At 40.8% G+C, this 13,185-nt stretch overlaps 1 protein-coding gene across 1 annotated transcript in view; it reads right to left on the bottom strand.

The window, feature by feature from the left end:
- The window catches only part of Dars1 (aspartyl-tRNA synthetase 1), a 53,881-nt gene that overhangs the window by 27,600 nt on the left and 13,096 nt on the right, over positions 1 to 13,185 (bottom strand). The window lies entirely within an intron of this gene.

The following is a 13,185-nucleotide window of genomic DNA, read 5'->3' on the forward strand; positions in this document are numbered from 1 at the left end:
CTGGACTGTGACTGATAACCTAAACATGCACTCACACTTAAGGAATGCTTGTGTGATCCTTGTATGTGGTGAAAAATATAAGATTTAGTGTTCATGGAAAAGTTCCCATCATTCTGATACAGAACTGCATCTTCAGTAGTTGTGATGTTTCTAGACATCCCAGAAACCACACACTGCTACCCACCACAGGAAGCTGCGAGGTAAACGACAAAGGGTTGGAAAGCCTAAGCTGTACTGCCTAGGATTCTGTCACCAACCACCTTTTAAAAAAGAACTAACAGGTCAGACAGTGGTCAGCCTTTAATCCCAGCACTCTGGAGGCGGAAGCATGCAGATCTCTGAGTTGGAGGTCAGCCAGTCTCAGACAGAGTTCAAGTAAAGCCAGGGCTACACAGAAACCCTGTCTCAAAAAACATGAGTCGTAGCTTTTCTCTTGAGTGCCCTGGACTATAGCCATCATTGAATACCTAGCTAAAGAAAAATCCTAAGTTGTAATTAAAAAGTAGGTGGTACCTGTAACCCAGAAGGATCAGGTTTTCTGATCCATTTACCATGAAGAACATTTCCCAACCCTGGCACTGTAGTGTCGGTCTATCTTCTAATAGCTGCCTCTCTGCATGCATGAACACACCTGATGCTTGAAGAGATGATTCAGGGCTTGTTTCACATGTCTCCAGGAGGAAAGTTTTCTCCTCACTCATCAGTATAACATACTGGTAACCAACCCTACTCCAACTACAGCACCAACCTTCCTGCTGTGCATAAGCTCATGGCTCTTTGGTTTTACAACCTCTGACTCCCATGGAGAGAGAGGCCTTTAATAACCCTCTAGATCTTCTGTTAGCAGGGAGCCTTTTTCAAAGTCACTTAAATTAAACATGCTCTCCAACACTCTTTGAGACAGGGTTTCATTATGTAGACCTGGCTGGCCTAGAACCTATTATGTAACCATGGTTGGCCTCAAACTCAAGAGATCTCCCAGTCTCCTCAGTACTGGAATTAAAGGTGTGACACCACGCTCAGTAACACTGCTTTAAAAAAAGAAAAAAAATCACATTGACTTAATTGTGTGTGTGTGTGTGTGTGTGTGTGTGTGTGTGTGTGTAAACCAGTAGGAAGTCCTGAGTGATTGAAGTCCTGAGTGAGTATGTGTTTGTTGACATGAACACAGCCCCAAATCTCAGACTCATGGGAAAATGGCAGTTTTCCTCTGGACCCATGTGCAGAAAATGTTCCCCACAGCTTACTCCCCAATAGACATTTATTACCTCAAGAATGCTCCCTACAGAGACTACTCCTGTCTTCTTAATCCAGCCTTATACTACAAACCTTGCTTCCTTGATTAATTGCATGCAATAACCCGCCTTCCTGTTTACTTCTATAAAATAAACATGTTGAACTACCAGGATGCTGAGATTCAGATGACAACTTGGGCAAATCAGTTCTTTAATCTGACTGTGTGCGTACAAGGGATCAAACTTGTCAGGCTTGGGGCAGCAAGCACCTTTCCTTGCCAGACTACTTTGCAGGCCCAATTTCTCCACTTTCTGTGTTTTGCTTGTATTTATACATGGGTACCACGTGCATGCCTGATGCCTATGGAGACTAGAGGAGGCAGAGTTATAGACGGCTGTGAATGGTCATGTTGTGAGAACTGAACCTGGGTCCTCTGTAGAGCAAGTACTCTTATCTACTAAGAAATCTAGTTTCACACTAGTTTCCTTCCAAAAAAAAAAAAAAAATACTGAAATGTGAGTGTGATAGTTTGTATATGCTTGGGCTAGAGAGTGGCACTATTAGAAGGTGTGGCCTTGGCTGGAGATTTCCTTATTAGGGTACCAGATGTTAGGTTTCAAACCTGGGACAAGGGGATGAGGTGCCTATTTAACATAACTAAGGTGACCTGGAGGCCAGGCTCTCCCTGTATTCTTCAGTCTACCTCTTCCAAGGCCATCCTGGCTGGCATACCCCATTCTCCTACCCTGAACTCTTTAGCCCATGGGGTTAGGCTGCTCTTCCCTATATAATCCAATATTTTGGTTACTGGCCCTCTTTGTACCTTTGGGCCTCTTGGCTGCTGCAACAGCTCCCCCAGTCCCATCCCCTAGCACAACTCAGTCTGGTTATGTCCATTCTGGACTATTCCAGATGCCCCTGCTACTGTATATGCTCTTCCATGTATCTATAATAAACCTACTCTTCCACCACACCTACGAACAGTCAGTCACGTTCTGTTTTCCTATTGTTTTCATTCACAGATGCTCTTTACATTTTGAATAATCTATTTAATATTTTTATATATCTAAATTTATGCCTTTACCTACCCCTATTTGCAGAAATGAGTGAATTTACAAGAAAAAAACATAAACAAGAAATAACAAAGGACTAACTCTAAAACTTTCTAGTAGAACCTGTATGCAGCTGAGAGTTTTCTGTGTATCTGTACAGATGCACACACATGCACACTCACAGTCAACAGTGACAAAACTACCTGCCAATCTGTTTTTTTTCTTTGCCGGGGTGATTTTTTGAGACAGTTTCACAAAGCCCAGGCTGGCTTTTAATTCATTATGTAGCCTAGGCTTTCCTGGAACCCCTTACCTCCATCTGAGATTACAGATGAGTATGTACCACTATACCCAACCTCAGTGTAACCATGATTTTTCACTGACTTACATGTATAAAGACAGTGTATATGATATAGTCTGCCACCAGAAAGACACAGGACTAAGTAGCATAGAATCCACATTTGAAAACAAACATGCCTCCATGTCTGCATTTTGAAAAAGAATTCTATCTACCAGGTAGCTAGAAAGCTTGAGTTTCACAGATGATGTGTAGTGCAAAATGACCCCTGGTGGAAAGCAAAGGAGCTCCCAGGAGCTGATTAGTACAGGAGAAACGCAGGAAGTAAATAAAACACATCTCTTTAAGAGCCATGTCAGCTGTTTTATTATTAATGCCTAAAACACACGATCCCTGCATTGTATTCCATGCCTCTCATTTTCAACCATTCTTTTGACTATTCATATAATTAATCACTCAGTAAATAAGATAAATTAGTACAATCTTGATATCAAGGAAAAGGCAAAACAGGTTTCATGCCATCCATTAGGAAATGCCAACCACCAACTTAAAATTTTAGTTATAACCAACAGTTTCCATAGGATAAAACTGCAAAAAGTATCATTTTTTAAAAATATTTTATAAAAGTCTTCTATAATGAGTTTGGCTTTGTTTTGAAGGTTGTTCTATAATCCATGTTAGCCTTGAGCTCATTGTCCTCAGTTTCCTGAGTGCTAGGATTGAAGGTGTGTGCCACCATACCAGTCAGCCCATTTTCAGAGGGCTAGTTTATTAAAACACAACCCCGACCTAGTTAGGTTTCTATTCTTGATAACATGATGGCAAAAAAACCTAACTCGGGCAGAAAAGGTTTGTTTCATGTTTTAGTTGTAGTCCACTGAGAAGGTCTCAGGGAAGAAACTCAAGGCAGGAGCCTGGAGGCAGGAGGAGTGCTGCTTACTGGCTTGCTCAGCCTGCTTTCTTTCTTAATTTTTATTTATTTATTTTATGTGTATGAGTACACACTGTAGCTGTACAGATAGTTGTGAGCCTTCATCTGGTTTTTGGGAAATTGACTTTTAGGACCTCTGCTCGCTGGGTCAACCCTGCTTGCTCCGCCGGTAGACCCTACTTGCTCAGTCCCTGCTAGCTCCAGCCCAAAGATTTATTTTATGTGACTGAGTACACTGTAGCTGTCTTCAGACACACCAGAAGAGGGCATCAGATCTCATTACGGGTGGTTGTGAGCCACCATGTGGTTGCTGGGAATTGAACTCTCAGGGCCTTCGGAAGAGCAGTCGATGTTCTTAACCCCGGAGCTATCTCACCAGCCCCAGCCATAGGCTTTTTAATTGGCAGGTGATACATCCATATAATACACATCATATTCTCTGCAAACCAGAGTTTGGTTCTGTCTTAGTCAGGGTTTCTACTCCTGAACAAAACATCATGACCAAGAAGCAAATTAAAGAGGAAAGGGTTTATTCAGTTTACACTTCCCACATTGCTGTTCATCACCAAAGGAAGTCAGGCCTAGAACTGAAGCAAGACAGGAAGCAAGAGCTGATGCAGAGGCCATGAAGGGGTGTTACTTACTGGCTTGCTCAGCTTGCTTTCTTATGGAACCCAGGACTTCCAGCCCAGGGATGGCACCACCCACAATGGGCCCTCCACCCTTGATCACTAATTAAGAAAACGCCTAACAGCTGGATCTCATGGAAGCATTTCCACAAGAGAGGCTCCTTTCTCTGTGATAACTCCAGCTTGTATCAGGTTTCTAACACCAACATTGGGCTGCTTATAAATTGCCTGTAACTCCAGCTCCAAGGAATCCAGCCCCTCAGCCTTTCTTATAGAACCCAGGACGACCTGCCCAGGATCACAATGGGTGTCTTCTCCCCCCCTTCCTCCCCCGCATCAATCATTAATCAAACAAATGCCCCACAAGGTGTTCTGGCGAGGGCACTTTCTCAGCTGAGCTTCCCTCTTCTCAAATGATCCTTGCAGAGGTCTGTGTGACCAGCACAGCCAGCAGAGTAACAATGTGTTCAGTTCAGTAGCCCATGCTGGTTCTAACTCCAAACCTCAAGAAGCTGACACCCCATAGTTTATTTTAGACATATTTTGTTGAGTTTTCCTGGTGATTAACTTAATCTTGTATGCACAACAATAAAGCTTAAGTTGTAACTACATTAAAACTCTTTGTAAAATACATGTGACATCTTCCATAAAGATGGGTTCTACAAATTGACAAGCTATACATCCCCCCCTTTAAAGGGACATTTCTGGCTCCCCTAGTGCTCAGCCGTGAGCACAAGGATCTTGATACTCCCCCCCACCCACACACATAGATGTTAGCTTGTGCTGACATACAAAAAACAAAAACAGTACAACTGACCGCCTGTCAACTTGATACACAAACATATCGCTATTAAACCATAACCTTTCTTTGTTCCTGGGTCTCATGTTAATATTAATATCATAATACAAAACATAAATACCTTTAACTGTCCCAGTCTTTAAAAAATTCCACTTATAGGGCTGGAGAGATGGCTCAGTGGTTAAGAGTACCTGGGTGTTCTTCCAGCAGACACTGAGTTAGATCTAAAGCACCCATATGCCAACTCACAAACACCTGTAGCTCCAGTTCAAGGGGACCTGACACCTTCCTCTAGCTTCTGCAGGCACCAGGAACACGAGTGGTGCACAAAGATACATGCAGACAGACCACTCATACACATACATTTTTAAAAAAAAAATCCAGTTAATTAGGCATAGTAAATTGAAATTAGCCATAATACAACTGCCAGAGAATCAGTACACAAAGCCATCTGCGTGACCCCCTTCTCATAACTAAGATCTTCAGAGCCATCAAAGGCCATAGGTGACATGACTGTCTAGGACACGAGACTGTAACAGCTAAAGTAACATTAAAGTAAACATTAGGAAGATCAAATTCTTTCTAATCCTTTCAGATAAATAAAGAAAGAAAAGTAGGAAACTACAATTGGATGTAGGAAGAGAGGGAGGGACAACTGGATGTAGGAAGAGAGGGGGGGAGGGAGGGAAGGGAGGGAGGGAGGAAGGGAGGAAAAGGAGGAACAGACATAATGGTGGATTAGTGAATTTCTTTCCCTCAGTAGGTCTTTGTACTCTGGAGATCACTGGGCTAACAAAACAAAACTCATAAATGCTGTGAAAAGGCTCCTATTCAAGTAGATAATCTGAAGGTCATTGCTCAGGTTTCCATTTCTACATAGGCATTAATTGACAAAATGTTAACTAGCACACCACTCTAGTCAAAGGCATGCACATGGGGAAGATTTAATCCTGGGGAACAAAAAAACCCAGCTCATCTTTCTTATCTTGGTGTTGGGTCAGGGGCCAAGTGCCGACTCTTCCACCCTCCTTTCTTTTAGTTGTTTTGTCTTCACTAGGATGGGTGTTAGCAAATGTTTGCAATGCCGCCCCCCACCCCCACCCACCCCCCCGCAGGAGGCTGAGGTTAGGAGGACTGATATGAGTGGAAAGACGCCTGGATTACAAAGTAACTAGAAGCCAACCTAGGGGATGACCGCGTACAGCCCTGTAATCTATCTAAACACATCAATGCAAAACAAACCTCCAGCTTAGACTGTCCCTGACTGGAAATGACAGAATGGTCTTAGATTTTAAGCTCTTTATTGGCTGTGCTGAGGCTAGAATCTAGACTTCATTGCTCCTGTTAGTGAAGGACTCTACTCCCCACTGACCAGCAGTCCTAGTCCTTAAGCTATTAAAAAAAAAAAAGGGCTGGAGAGATGGCTCAGCGGGTAAGAGCACTGACTGCTCTTCCAAAGGTGCTGAGTTCGGATCCTAGCAACCACATGGTGGCTCACAACCACCCATAATGAGATCGGACGCACTCTTCTGCTGGGTCTGAAGACAGCTACAGTGAGTTAAGCTGGAGCAAGCTGGCACTGGAGTGAGCAGGCCAGAGCGAGCTGGGCCAGCAGAGGTCCTGAGTTCATTCCCAGAAGCCATACACATGATAGCTCACAGCCATCTGTACAGCTACAGTGTACTCATACCCATAAAATAAATAAAATAAATCTTAAAAAAAAAAAAAAAAGCCGGGTAGTGGTGGTGCACACCTTTGATCCCAGCACTTGGGAGACAGAAGCAGAGGCAGGTGGATTTCTGAGTTTGAGGCCAGCCTAGTTGACAGAGTGAGTTCCAAACCCTGTCTCGAAAAAACAAAAACCAAACCAAACCAAACCAAACCAACAAACAAAAACTTACTTATTATCCAGATTCAAATACTAACACAACTTCATCCTCTATGGTCACTGGTTTCTATTTGGTACATAAACTCTACATTTTTTCTCATTTGCAGAGCATATGGAATGCTTTATAAACTTTATGTCACCATTTCACGATATTCTGTTGAATTTATCTGTACTTTTTTAAATGCTGAAGAAGCTTAACACACTTTTATTCTGTAGCTCATAAAAGTCATTGTAATATGCAAATCTCTACAGCATTGCCTGCATTATCACTCACCATTTCCTTCTAAGTTCCAGGTGTGTTTAGTGCTAGAGCCACGCAAACTCCATTCCATCTAAACTTTACAAGTGTCCATAAGGTAGCCACTATCATTTAGGGATGGAAGAAAAAAACAGATCCTAAGAAGTTAAATAATTAGCTGACCACCATGCAGCTGGTCACAAATAAGTCAAAGGCTATTTGTTACTGGCCCAAAAATTAGCACTAAATTTAAATGTAAGTACCACTCTTGCAAACAATACACTTTCATTCTTAAGACCCTATGGGCTATAAAAGCTTTCCTGACACTCAAGTAATGGGCCATCTGCTAAGAGTTTTCCAGTGTTCACGAATCTTATTACCTTCTTCAATAGCACTCATATAGTTTGATGCTCTTATGTTGCCAATTTTAGCAGAGCTCAGCAGAATCTTTGTATGAAATAATAAGTCATTAGTTATATTTAAGCTAGATGATTTAATGCCATAAATTAGCTGGGAATTTTTGACATCAGATTTTAGACTTAATCTTACGTGTGTATGGAGCTCCTAAGGTCAGAGAATAACTTAAAACAGTGTTGGTCTTTGCCTTCTGGTTTATTTGAGACAAGGTCTTCTTATCATTTTCCTGCTTTGTATGCCAGGGTAGCCAGCCAGAGCTTCCAGGGATTCTCCTGTCTTTCCTCTTCTATATCCCCTGGAGGAGTACTGGGATAACAGACCTGTAGGATACTATGTCCATTTTTTACTTGTATGACTCAAATTCAGGTCCATAAGCTTGAATGATATGGCAAATGCTTTACCCACTGAGAAATCTTCCCAGCCCTAGACTTAAGTTTTTTTAAAAAAATTACTTATATATTTGTACATGGGTGTTTTGCCTGCACACTGTGTGTGCACAGTGCTTACGGATGCCAGAAGAGGATGTGAGATCCCCTGCAACTGGAGTTATAAATAGTTATGAGCTGCTATGCAGCTGAGAATCAAATTCAATTCTCTGTAAGAATAATTAGTTCCCTTAATTGCTGATCTATCTCTCCAGGCTTCCTAGACTAATTTTTAAAGCATACCTTTATCCAAAATTTCAGGACAGAGCTACATACAGTCATTTCTTCCCCAGGAGATAGCAACTTTTCAACAAAGAGTCAAAGCATGTAGGTTCAAGGAACAACAATGAATAACAATGCAAAGGCTTAGCCTAAGCGATCAACTTATCCAAATGGATACTTGGCTTCTTTGGGTCTCAACTCTAGCTAAGTATTTACTCTTACCAGAGAACTAACATATCTCCATACTTTTTAATCTCTTTCCCCTTGTTGACCCAAATTTGGCCAAGTGCCTGGACCAGTGCAGGTGCTAATAAATAAGTTTTCTAAGTCAGTGAGACTTCCGAGTACTATTTTTTTCTATTTCACAGCTCTAATAGTTAATGTGGTAGACAGAAATGTTATACCTACCAGTCAAGTGAAATATCAATTTTAGGTGAACTATCTCAGAGCAAGGGCAGTAAACAAAACTTGTATGTAGCTAGGTGACTCTCAGAGAGCGAGGAATGTACTTGTGACTCAGCAGCTACCTGTAAATCATTTAACCACAATGACTAATACAAAGAGAAATAAAAGCCAAACATATATTTATGTACAGAATAAACTTTGTTTTCAGAATCAAAAGAGCCTGATGTTTTGGGGTAGAGTGAGCATGAAGAATAATACGTAATTCTTAACTTCAAAAACTACTGAAGCAGAGGCCAGAAGAGCTCTGTGAGTTCCAAGTCAAACTTGTCTACACAGCAAGTTCCAGGCCAGCCAGGGCTACAAGGTGAGAGACTGTCCCTAACAAAACAAACATCGAAACTACTATCCACATTAGTTACAGCTCTTAAAACTGCTGCTATAAAATCAGCCTTAAACTTGCATATATATTAACTGTTGTCCTCTATTAACACTTGATACTGAAAGGCTTCCAGAGCACCTTACCAAAATAAAAACAAACAAACAAACCCAAAAAGCTGCCTTTATAAGACTTAATTGTAACTCACATAAATGACACTGAATTAAAAACCTTTTTCAAAAGAAAGTAAGTCTGACTTCTTGCTCAACTCTTAAAGAATCAAGTGACAATGTAAAGTGAGGTCAAAAGCACAGCCTTGTGCTTCCCGAGACATCTCATTTTCAGAAAGACTGTCAACCATTTCAGACACACAATTAAGATTCTAGCCTTAAAATCCCTATGGAGTCGGATGTGTCAACTTCCCTGTGTAATTCGTTCAGTTGCTTCATTTTTCTGCTCATTCAGTCATAAGAAAATTGATCTAACAGATTGATTAAAATGATCTGCTCAAGCATCCTATGGCACTGAATCCAATTAGTGAGCCAACTTTTGGGTGAGAATATTGATAAACTGGATGATCCCAGGACACATTTCCCTCCACATTAAACTCCAATGTTTCTTTTCAAGGAAAAAAATTCAAAAGCTCAAAATTAGCAATACAGTTTAGTCAATAAGGCCTCAGATTTAATATCTAAAGTAAATGCTAAGATCATTATCTACTTAAGATATTAAAAGTGACCTTGATTTTTGCCTTTTAAGTGATTAGGAAACCCCAGCTGGAACTATCTGATTTGGCATTTTTAATAGTGGAGTCCTAGCTTTTCCCCACCTGGTAAAAGGCCAATGGGAATAGGGTTAAACATAGGGCTATATGGAATTAACATATAAATACCATTCTTTCCCCCACTTTGTTGAATAAGAGTTCATGTTTTATTGTCCAGTGTCCTTGGGTTGTAATCTTCAAAATGGAAACACCTAGAAAGCCAACAATGTTCAGGTGCTCCCTCTGCAGTAAAATGAGCCAAAGGCATTTCATATGTAAAAACTGATCCAGGAGAGAATAAATATTAAGTGTGGATTAAAAGCAGCCTTTTCCTCATACACATATTTCTGCAGGCATTATTTTCTAAACCACATTCTGGCAGCACTGTTAGCTGGCCCACTCCCTAAGCAGCTGGCTTCCCCCAAAACAATGTGCTACAAAATATTCTTTTCAATCACTTCATGCTTCATTGGTCCTCAAAATTTTAACGTCAGCTAAAAACATAAGTAAGCTTTTCATTTTATTTAAGAACAACACCCAGAACTGGTTTAGAAGCTGGTCATGTGCTGTTTTGATCTTAATAGGAGGCCACTGCATATTTTACAGGACTCATTGTTTTCCAAATTGTTCTTGGGTAATTATACTTATAAATGAGAGGATAAAAAGCAAATAGCCTCAAGAATTTTGCTAACTAATGAAAATATCTAAAGGCTGTAAGTCTTCAATTTTGATTCCCAGTCAGGTAGAATACATAGACAGGCCCAGCTGAGAGGCAGATCAGGTCATGATCCCACACAATGGCTGCAGACTGGGTGTGAGAAAAGCACCACCAGTCTGTAGAACAAGGAACTAACAGACATTGCCAGGCTAGGGGAAGAGAAAGGACAAAGGAAAAGGGGGTTCTGGGTGAGGAACAGGATGATGGGGAGCAGTGAGGGACAGGGTCTAAGAGAACAGTGGGGTTATTTCTACTGAGTTCCCTAAACTCTGAAGCCATCTTCCACTCCTGTTATTTTCCTCATTCCCACACATGAGTAGTTAGCAAACAGGCAAGATGTTTTTCAAGAAGATGTAACACTTGTTTAAGAACAATACCAAAAATATCTTGTCTAGGTTAGGCAACACCAATGAGAAACATGAGGCCAATGATCACAGTTGTAATGTGGGTGACTTCAAGCATGAAGAAATATTTGGTATACGTGCTGCTAACATCCATGACCTGAGTTATTAGCTATACCCATTTGCACTTGATGTTCCACCTTCCCTCCAATTCTAGGCAGCTTCCACAACTACTTCACAACAACAGAAGCTACATTTCTTTCACAAGCAAATTACAGATATTTTCTAAAAGTAAAGTGCCATACTTATTGTGCATTTACTAACCACCCAACATTTATAAAACGGTCAAGTTCTTGCCCTTTAAAAATGAGTCATTAAGGTTCTCAGCATTATGCCATTAACCTCACTCATAAACCGTGATCTTATTGCCCAATTCATGTTGCACAGTGATTTTTAGGAATGTGTATGTCACACAACAGAACTGACAATGTCTTAAGTCCCATTTTTGAAAAATGTAATTTTATAGGATGCTCATGTCTGAATGTCCTGAGAGCACTTTCTCTCAGGAGAAAGGAGAGCAATTTAGGGAGTTTTAGCTTGTACAGCTGTGTGACAAATACCTGCAAGGCAGGACTGACCGACCAGCCAGCCAGCCAGCCAGCAGACGCCTGTGCTTTACAGAAGCTTAGCAGAAGGCAGTTGCTTTGACTTCTAAATCTATAGCTGCATTTCCCCCAACAGTTGCATTACCACACAGCTGCTTAGCTGGGGGATTTTGTACTTCATTCCTCACAATGGGAATGAGGGGAATTATACAATACACTGCTAAAGGCCATGCTGGTAAGAAAAAGGCCAAAGCCTTATTATCAAAAGTATGTGGAATTATTAGATCTTTCTGGTAGCATCAAGGTTCCATGTTTATAACTTAAATTTCTTTATTACTAAGATTATTCAGAAAAAGTAACTGTCATTGCAAACAAGAAACTCAGCTTTTACTCCTTTTCTCCTATTGTTTTGACAGCATGCTTTTAAACATGGGGTTGGGAAGGCCCTGTGCTTTATAAAAGAAATAAACATTAGTGTTAAAGTTACAAAACTTAATTCCTCCTTTGAAATTGCTTTTTGTATCAATGATTTAAAAACACTTCCTTCCCTTAACTGTGTAAACCCCACTGTTCTCCCATCCTACTGGTGGTCTTCTCTTAGACCCTGTCCCTCACTGCTCCTCATCATCCTGTTCCTTACCCAGAACTCCCTTATCCTCAGCTCCTGTGTAAACAACTCAGTATTTCAACCCTGTATTTCCTCTGATAAAGAGACACAGACAGACAGAGACCCCAAACCAGTGCTTTAACTCATCTGGAGGTTGCACCAATGTTTTTTTGTTTTGTTTTGTTTTTTTTTTTTGATTTTTGAGACAGGGTTTCTCTGTGTAGCCCTGGCTGTCCTCAAACTCAGAAATTTACCTGCCTCTGCCTCCCAAGTGCTGGGATTAAAGGCATGGACCACCACTGCCCGGCTGCACCAATGTTTTTAAGGAAACTGTCTTATCAAGCAACCCAAACAACTACCAACTACCAATTACCACCATGAGAATCTTCATTTTTTACAAGGCAACAAAAGCCATCAATACACATACTACTAATTACTCTGGCTTAATCCTTTAGTATATCAGTGCCAAAAGTTATACAATTATAATATAAGTATGATGTACTAAAGCTACTGTATAAAACTAGCTACATCACTTGTATATAACTAAAGGTTTTATAATTTGCGATAGCTTACTTTCTCCCACACATTGCTAACTGTATAAAGTCTAATTTTTTCTTTCCTGCTTTTTCAAGACAGGGTTTCTCTGTGTAGCCCTGGCTGTCCTGGAACTTACTCTGTAGACCAGGCTGGCCTCAAACTCAGAAATCCTCCTGTCTCTGCCTCCCAAGTGCTGGAATTAAAGGCGTGCACCACCACTGCCTGGCCTAAAGTCTAATTTTTAACGCACTAAATAAATAGATACATGCTTTAAAATTTTTTAGCACGTGCCTTTAATTCTAGCACTTGGGAAACAGAGGCAAGCTGTGACAGACAGAAACCCTGTCTCAAAAAACCAACCAACCAAAACAAAACCACAAATATTAGAGCCTAACTGTTAAGTATGAATGCCATCTAGTTCTTCAAGTTCTACTTCACAAACCATGAATACAGAATTATCTATATTTCTCTGTTTAAAAGAAAATTGATTTCTTGTATTTGTGAGTAGGTGAATGCCCATGGAGATCAGAGGTCAACCATGGTTATCATTCCTCAAAAATCATCTACCATTATTTTGAGAAAGGGTCTCTCATTGCCCTGGGTCTTGCCTTGCACAATAGGTTGGTTGATTAGTGAGCTCCAGGGATTCTTCTGTTTCTGCCTTCCCAGTGTTGGTATAATAAGAACACACCGCCATG

This window comes from Mastomys coucha, unplaced genomic scaffold (assembly GCF_008632895.1).
Source record: "Mastomys coucha isolate ucsf_1 unplaced genomic scaffold, UCSF_Mcou_1 pScaffold1, whole genome shotgun sequence".
In the NCBI taxonomy this organism is placed as follows: domain Eukaryota; kingdom Metazoa; phylum Chordata; class Mammalia; order Rodentia; family Muridae; genus Mastomys; species Mastomys coucha.